Below are 10,000 nucleotides of genomic sequence, written 5' to 3' on the forward strand. Positions count from 1 at the left end.
TATCAAAACGCAAAATACTGGATAATGGTACCAATTGATTTCAGGGAGTTATCAGAAAAAAAATAATGAGTTCATCAATCAACACGATGATAACCATGTTGTCGAAAGCAGCCCAAGATCAAGAAGGAACAAGTAACTCGAACACAGCCACAACAACCAATTCCACAATTTCTAAGCAAGGCAGCTAACATTTCCCGAAGTTATCTAAAGCATTCACAAGTTGCAGGTTAAGACGACACCTACTATAGTGTACGCCATAAATAAAAATATCAGACATTTATAATCACCATTCCGTAAGGTATGAAATTTTTACTTTCAAATGACAGAAAGACGTACATACCGTGTATAATAGACACCAGGTAAGCAAAATAATCATAACTTCTCAAACGTTCAACAGCATGTTCGGTAATTCAAATGAATGACACGAAAGTATTTGAAAACCTCTCTCTCTCTCTCTCTCTCTCTCTCTCTCTCTCTCTCTCTCTCTCGTAATTTCCATTCCATTCCCCTTAATATTCTATCGGCCACTGGAGGAGAAAAGCGACATCGGAGGGCTCCATTGGCTTTATCCGCATAGCGAAATCTGAGGTTATTCTGTCCGACTACGTACTTTGTCCGTATGCCTCGCCAACCACCAAATGGAAATGGTTACCGCCTGGACCATGAAACATAGATTTCGTCCACAAAGTCCTCGTGTCCATTTACCATTTTGTATCGCGCGAGGCCACGTGCGGGTGGAATTTTCAGTGTAAACTTTTCATGCTCATCTACTTTCGCAGTACATTTTTTTTTTTTTTTACTTTTTTTTTTTTTTTAGTTTTCCTCAGCCGTTTGCTTTTATTTGGATTTCCAAGATTTCATTAACTGATTTCTTGTGTACAGTACCAGTCACATTAATCTTTTCATTCTCAAGAGCTGTCTTACGGAAAATCAATCACAAAATTGATCACTATAGATACCCAGGAAAGAAGCTGATGGGAAAAGATTTGTCCGGTTTTCAAGTACCGGTTAACAGAAATTTTATAATAATTCTAATCTTACGCAATGCAAAAACGAAAATAATCACACCTTTCCTACCAGAATTAAAATTGATAAAAGTTTTAAATCTGTTTTTCATCTATACCCAGTTTGTATCACATACAGTAAAGCCCATGGCATTTTATCACTCAAGATTCAATCCCAAAATTATCTATGCTGGTACGATGGGTCTGAATGTTAGTCATAACAGACATCACATCACAAAAATGTGTACAGAATAGTGGAGAGAGAGAGAGAGAGAGAGAGAGAGAGAGAGAGAGAGAGAGAGAGAGACTAGTGTAATTATTACCATTTACTGGATTACCTCTATCTTATACTTCAAGTGATTGTCCCGCTGCTTTCTCCTGCATACCGAAACCCTAAAATCATGCAAAGAATCGCGAAGGGATATTCTCCGGTTACTTAACAGGTATGATGAATTTTTTTTGCAAATTCATGTAGTAAAAAATATAGGGCAAGACTATAAAGGCATGACAGTAAAGGCCACGCAAACAACAACAACAACATTAATAATAATTCACTGCTCCGAACCTTGCCACGGAGTTTTTTAGCTACAAGGTTCTTGTTCGGTATCTAGCCCGAAGGTGCATATTGGTATCGCAACGTAGATAATATTTTATTTTTTTACAATTAAAGAAAACCCAAACTGTTATACAGAATGGACTCATACAGAAGTGCAGTTACAACTTTGGGCACATCTAAATAACTTGCAAAATATCTTGTTCACTGGATTCTTATTAGTGGTAAAGTCATTGAATTAGTTTTGAAATAAGTGATGAACATACCATTTTGTGTGGAAAGATTACAAAACAACAGACTCGAAAGTAAAACAAAAATTTTTTTTATAATATTTCCAAGAAGGACACGCCGAATGCCTCATAGACTCTAAAAAAACAATTCACGCACACACACAAAAAAAGCCATTTTCGCTTTCATTCCATCTGAAAAAATGCTTGGAGTAAGATGCACCTTGTTTAAGGCATTTTCTTTTTGACAAAAGTGAGAGAAAGACGTAAAATGCAAGAAATAATTCAGAGAAAGAACTGTTACCATAGTATCAATGTAAAATGTTTTGCAAGAAATAACGAACAAAAATGAAATGAAACTTGCTTGGACTTAAAAAATGAGAGTTCGAGATAAAGTGGCCTTGGAATGGAAGGAAAGGACGAGAAAAAAGGTGGGTGCACAAGAATTGCATGATGCGTATAGAATTAATTTTATAGGAAGGATATGGTCAGAAAAGTGTTTTGACGAGGAGAATAAGCTGATAGGGAGTAATAGGGCGAGAAGAAAGAATAAGGGAAATAGGGAAGAGGTGCTTAATGACGTGAAACAAGTTGAAAGTAAGGCAAAGAGTATTCACTCTACTCATTTTAAAAGTGAAAAACAAAACTAATCAGACCAAACTAACTCCAGGAAAAGGTTATAAAGTGTATATAATTTCTGGAAATGGTATCATACGGACACTAGGGAAAGACTGAAAATAATTTACGTTCCATAGCCTAGTTAAAATTCGTAGCGCTGCTGCTTTAGAGTATTCCATGACTATCCCATTAGCCCGGGGACAGTAACATGTTAACTATAAGTTGATCTTCCACGACACTGAGTAAAGTCTTATCACGCAAATGAAAGTCAAACGCCATTTGCATTACTCCCTCGTAATAATTTAACTAGAGAAAATATAATAAAATAACCGGAAATATAATACTGAAAGTTGGTGTGAAGCACATTATTTTTCAAATAATTAATTTTTAAAATAACATATGTATATATATATATATATATATATATATATATATATATATATATATATATATATATATACATACATACATACTACATATATATAGTATATGTATATATACATATATATATATATATATATATATATATATATATATATATACATATGTATAACTGAATCACGAAAGTTTGGAACGTGCTAAATGCATAAATAAAGGTATAAGCCACGAAGGAAAGATAAACACTGGAGATTACTGCAAGATCTTTCGACTCTGCTAAGTAAATGACATGAGTCGAAAGATCTTGCAGCTACTCCAGTTTTCATCTTTCCTTTGTGACTTATATCTTTATATATATGTATATATATATATAATATATAATAGATATCTATATATATATATATCTATTTATACCCTATATATATTATATATATATATATATATATATATATATATATATAAATATATAATTATCTATCTATATATATATATATATATATATATCATATATATATATATATATATATAATTAATATATACATAAGCCTACAGAAAGTGTATATACGTAAGGTCCAGTTGGTAGAAAATCCCATTCAAATCTAACGACCCTTATGAAATAATAACCATACAAAATACACAACTTTTAAGATTTTTCCCCTTAAAGCAATCTCGCGTTCTCTTTTGATTATTACACTTCTCTATCTTCCTCTGTTCCTTTGATTTAATCACCGAAGTCAACCTCGAGACTTTGCCATCTTTTCTAGAGTCTTTAGTTATTCAGCAAATTTAGGTTATTTCGGGTCAAAGGCGATTAGTATCTCTTAATGAGTATTCTTTCGCTTGAAAAATACCTAATCCCAACTTTTATAATACACCCTCGTTACAAAAATTATGCTAATTAGGCCTTAATTTCCGTTTGAAGCTGGAAAAAGCTTATCGGATTCCAGGAGTTCCACTGAGGTAATTCAACTCCGGGGAGACACAGGCAGGTTCCCCAAAAATGTCTTATAATTCATTCTTCCTATCTCCCACGCTGAAGTTTTACAATGGAACTCATAAACTTCTTCTCCGTTACATTTCCTCTGACAGTTATTCATTCATTCATAACATACAAATAAATGCACACACAAAAAAATTACTTAAAGTAAAGCTCAGAAGTATCCCTTACATCTGAAAAATCATCAAAGATATATATATATATATATATATATATATATATATATATATATATATATATATATATAGTATGTATGTATGTATATATACCAGTAGGTGAGAACAGAGGAAAGTAAAACAATCTAATTTTTTTCTCTCAGATAACGTACTTCGACTACTCACAACGATCAAGTGTTAACATGACAATCGTGTAAAAAATGCGTTTCTTCTGCGCAACCGAGTTTTCTGAAAAGCGTATTATGATACATGTAAGTCTCAATCCCGGCCCGTGAAACCCTCAGCCGCGGGCCATGAAACTTTCAGCCACGGCCCGGTGGTGGCCTGTGTTACTGGCACCTATAGCGGTGCCAGACGTACGTTCATGGCTAAATTTAACGTAAAATAGAATAACAATTACTTAGGCTAGAGTGTTGCAATGTCATAATTTTGATGATTGGAAGTTGGTTGATCAAAATAACAATCTGCATCCCTCTAGCCTCAGTAGTTAAGATCTGAGGGCGTACAGAAAAATTGCGAACAGCCAGACAAATAGCCATCTCAGTTGTTTTGTTTTACTGAAAACTAAAATGTGACGGAAAGATTTTTGTCTTTGACCCTCGTCTTTCTATTCAAATGCCCATTATTAGCAAAGATATAGGACAAATTATCTATAAGACATCACTTAATAACTGCTGACTAAGAAATGCAAGACGGCAAACCTCTCACGCCCCCAACGTCATTATCCCCACAGCCACATCGCAGAGGATGGTAGTCTTTTTCATTTTCAAAATTAGTCTCTTTATCCATGTGCTAAATTCGCGTACTGGTGGCATCATTGGCGTTCAGCAACCTTTCTTGTCATTTTTTGCTTCTCATTCTCTTCCACTATACTCGACAACGTTTACGCTATCACTATTCTATCTCCTAAATATTTCAAATGTAAAATAATATAGGCAAAGTTTCTGTCATAGTTATGCCTGTTACACAGAAAAGTATTTTTGCAGTATTTTCTGACTGTATATCAAAAGTTACACACAAAGAAACGTATAAACCTGTCAGTTAAATGAGTATGCATATGTACATCTTATGTACGAATGCATTTCTGAGAATTTACAATACAAACTACTGGATTACATCACACTTGATGAAGACGTATCATAAAATTCATCTCTGCTGAAGCAGTGGTAAATATAATACGAATCAGTGTCCATTGCCCCACTCACTTGCTGTTATTATTGATCCGTGATATCAAGTTTTATCCATTATTAATTACAGAACTGATGGTTAATTCAGAGGGGGTTAATTATATATATATATATATATATATATATATATATATATATACTAATCTTAGCGAATTACCGATAGCCCGTTTGCAGGCTCTCGGGTATCATGGTGGTCCTCTTGTTACTGCTCCTCAATGTTTCCATACTACTGTAATAGTCAAATATATTTGGTTTGTTCTCTGCAATGTCCGGTATAGGATTACTTCTAATGTTGCGAAGTTTTGCAAACTTTGAATGCAAAAGTGGAATAAGGTTGACTGATGAGCAGAGGCATCAAACAGGTGAAACACTCTAAGGTTTTCAAAACAGAAAGTAAGATAATCGTACACTAGTTCCCCATCAGAGTAAGCTGTCACATTCCACCACTGAATTATAAGTATAAATCAGCAAAACAACTAACCTCGGATTGGTTAGACGTATATATATAATGTAAAAATAATAGCATATACAAATACACACACACACACACACACACCACACACACACACACACATATATATATATATATATATATATATATATATATATATATATATATATTTATATATATATACTTCTGTCTCGAAACGAGACCGAACCCCGGTCTTTCGAGTGAGAGTCCAGTGCATCAGCAATTCGGCAACAAAGGTCATAAAAGGAGTTGGAATACGTAAATACATAAGAAGAGAGGTAGTTGCAGTAGCATGTGATAAGAAAGTGCCATTCAAGCTTAAAGTCAAGATTTATAGCACAGTGACAAGACCAGTGTAATGTATGGATCGGAAAAATGGGCTCTAAGAAGAAAAGAGGAAGTAAAGCTTGAGAGAACAGAAATGAAAATGCTGAGGCGGATTATGGGAATATCGCTGCTTGAGAGATTGGGCAAAAGACGAAATAAGAAGAACAGGCATAATAAAGATTACAGAAGTGATAAGAGAGCCATGATTGAGGGGGTATGGACTTATGTTAAGGAAGGATGACGATGAGGGAGTGAAGAGGGCTTAGGGGGAACCAATTAAAGGAAGAAGATCGAGAGGGAGTCAGAATTAGATGGCGAGATAATGTGAAGGAACATTTGGAGAGAAGAGGTTTGGCGGAGTATGATGCATTTGATAGAAGGCAGTGGAGGAGGTGCATCAGGCAACCGACCCCTCAATGTAGGGATAACGGTGGGAAAGAAGAATTTATATATATATATATATATATATATATATATATATATATATATATATATATATATATATATATATATATATACATATATACTTACTTACATGCATACCTATGTACATACACGCAGGTTGCCTGCGTAACTTTTTTTTTTTTTTTCTTTTGAAGAGTGGCCCTCAGATTAAACAATATGGACGGCCCTGCTATAACTCATCCGAAGTCATGTCACGGCATGCCGTTTTCTAAACAGAAATGCTATCCAAATTTCAGAAACGGGCCAAACAGGGGGCCAGACATACGTATCCTAATATAACCCCGACGGTTTTACGTGACGATAATCCCAGGCAAATGAAGTGACAGCGATAAACTTCATTACTGAAAATTGCCAGGAGAGCGGAAATGTGTTCATGAACTGGAAACCAGCCCAAAGTAATTGCCACAGGAAATGAGTCGGGGCTATATTTTTCGCCAATGTTAAATGACCCAGTCATCAATGCTTACGAAAGGTTAAAGGTAAAAATGGTCATGTGCGTAAGAGGAGACCACAGGGAACAGATGAAAAAATTAATATTAATATGAGAGAGAGAGAGAGAGAGAGAGAGAGAGAGAGAGAGAGAGAGAGAGAGAGAGAGATTCCAAAAATAAGAAATGCCGTCAGTAATCTTCTTATCCTGGAGAGAAGTTCAGGCAGCCTTCGCGTTTCCTCGTTTGAGGTTTTATTAATTTCATTTCCCTTGGCGAATCTGATCTTGTTACACATTCTGTTTATCTGGATTTATTATACGTCTTTCCTCTGTCCCAAATACGCCACACAGGCATCAGCACAGCATGAAGCGAGGCTCTTCTTATCAAAGGAAGGATTATCTGGCTAGAGCAGCCTTCGGCTATATTGGCTACGGATAGTTTGGGACAATGGAGCCTCAGTGGACCTTGCCAATTCCCAATATGAAGATGAGATCTTCAGGAATACTTCGAAAATGGAAAACTGGCAATTGTATCAATGACTCACTGATGATTACATGTGCCGATTTCAAGTGATGAAGCCTCCAACTAAAATAAAACTAGAAAATAAAAAGCATTATTTCGTTTATGGTGTATGCATGTATGTATGTATGTATGTATGTATGTATGTATGTATGTATGTATGTATGAATGTATGTATGTGTGTGTATAAAACAAGAAATTAATTTCCAAAATAAAATTGGAGAAAGGAATAGGGGCGAAATCCCCATACGACAATACACATAAAAAGATGTTATATATCTATTTGAATGAAAATAAACCATTTTTTTCTGATACAATCAGACCACTCTGGGAAATTAATTTTTTTATATTTTTATTGGTAAGATTGTTTTTCCCTTTAATTCTATGATCAATTAAGATAAATAACTATATTACGTATAATTAAACGATAATATGAATATGAAACTTACTTAGAACAATATGGGTACATGTAAAATGAACACGAATAAATACATGAAAATCCAACACGAGCGAAGACACCATATTTACCATGAACGTTTCAGAAGTAACTTCGGCTGCCCAGACTTGTGAAACAAAATGCACGTGCAAGAAACGTTCCACCAAAACAATGAAGATAAAATTCCACCCATATAACAATCGCCAATGAAGCTCTGTTTAAGGATAAAATATTGTCACACTAAAAGGACTAAAACACGTCCGTGCTTATCACTGGACTCGGTAAATAATACTTTCTTTTCTCTACACGAGAAATCACACTGCTTTATACCAGATAAGTAGATTAGAATAACTTTACGCTGGAGCTGACCTTCCAAACACTTGATTCCTCATTTCCTTAAAAAGATGTTTGGTTGGGGTGGTTGGGGGGGGGGTGGGGGGGGGGGGGCGTCGAAGGTAGAGAGACCGTTTTGTGTCTTCACATTTTGAAGTATCACCTGCAACTTTAGCCGCCAATTTCAGAGAGCAAGTAATACAAATGGTCCTCATGACACTCAAGAGTTGATAAATTTTACACAATGTCGTTCATATTCCTTTATGAAATCAGGAGGAGATGGAAAAAAGATGTGACATTAAGTAGAAAATTATGGTTGTGAAATGAAACCAAAACTGGAGGGAAAAAAACAAGGTAGATATAAAGGTTTTAGAGACTCAAGATGGCCTTGACCCAAGATGCGAGAAGCTGCCTGTGATTGGTGTAGGGGGGGGGCGGGCGCGCATTGAAATTGCTACTTTACAGTCGCATAAAAAAGGCCTGGTGCATAAATGAAAATAAAGTTTCCTGGAGCTCCGGCTGAAGTGCGCCCCTATTGAGAGTAGTCCTTCAATTTTCACGAACCAATGTCTACAGGCAGCCGTGATGGTATTTATTTTTAGTTTATAAAATCGCAGCAAAAACAGCTAAGGCGAGAGTTAATCATATAAAAACTGAGGTTCCTTCATGTTGAGTACTCTAAAAATAAAAATGAACGCTGGTTAGTCACCCGTCTTTCAAAGCCCCATCGCTGCCGAAATCTGCAACAGACAGTATGAATCTGGAACCGGTAAATATATACCTCTCGATTAACACAATGGTAAGATAGATGGAATTCTGTATCTCCAAGATCTATTTATTTTCCTATAATCAAAGACGCACATGGCATTATGCGCACAGCATGCATGTGCTCTGGACGGAAATTTCCAAAAATATGAGCTTCTACTCTCGGGAATGAGAGAGAGAGAGAGAGAGAGTGAGAGAGAGAGAGAGAGAGAGAGAGAGAGAGAGAGAGAGAGAAAGTAAATTCCAAAACTAATAAATGTGGGATTGAACGAGTATGAGAAGAAACAGTAATATACACATTTTTAGTAGTCAGATAAACCCTCAAATCATCTTCCTGAATCAATTAAGTGATTAGGCAAATTATCACGATATTAGCATCGCTTGTTTTACTAATTAATGAGGCTCACGGTAACACTTCATTACCAACAAACAAGAGAATATGTTAAAAGTTTTATGCGTAAATTTTTCACGGGGAATTGAATGATAAAGTTTATGTTCATTGCAAATACGAAAAATGATGTCTATGTTGACCCTATATTTAAAAATATTGTATATGGAAATTCATGAAATATTCATGTCATTACTAATTAACTTTTAAAGCATATACCATAGTTTTCAGAAATCTCATTTTTCTCTCATTACTGAATGACTGTCTATGGAAATGGCACAATTTGGGACACAGATTTAACTTTGGAAATAGGCACAATAAAAAATGTAGGTACATAAAAAATAGCCAAATAGATCAATTAATTTGATTTTCAACACCCCCGATAAAAGTAAATATCATACAAACCTTAATTTTACATAAAAGAGCATTTTCATAGTATATATCAATTGTAGGAAGTTTGGGCGATTCCGCAAAACAGTGCAGTCATCATGTATACGTAGCTGTTACCTGTCTCTAGAGACATTTGAAATAGAACAAGGTTGAAAGTTGAACTCAAAATCATTTCTAGGCAATGCTCCCATATATATATATATATATATATATATATATATATATAATATATATATATATATATTATATATATATATATGAATATTTATCACATCACCGTGATTCATATAAATCATTCGAGCTACAAATGTCCTTTAATATCATATTCGCTCTA

This window comes from Macrobrachium nipponense, chromosome 3, assembly GCF_015104395.2.
Source record: "Macrobrachium nipponense isolate FS-2020 chromosome 3, ASM1510439v2, whole genome shotgun sequence".
Lineage (NCBI taxonomy): Eukaryota > Metazoa > Arthropoda > Malacostraca > Decapoda > Palaemonidae > Macrobrachium > Macrobrachium nipponense.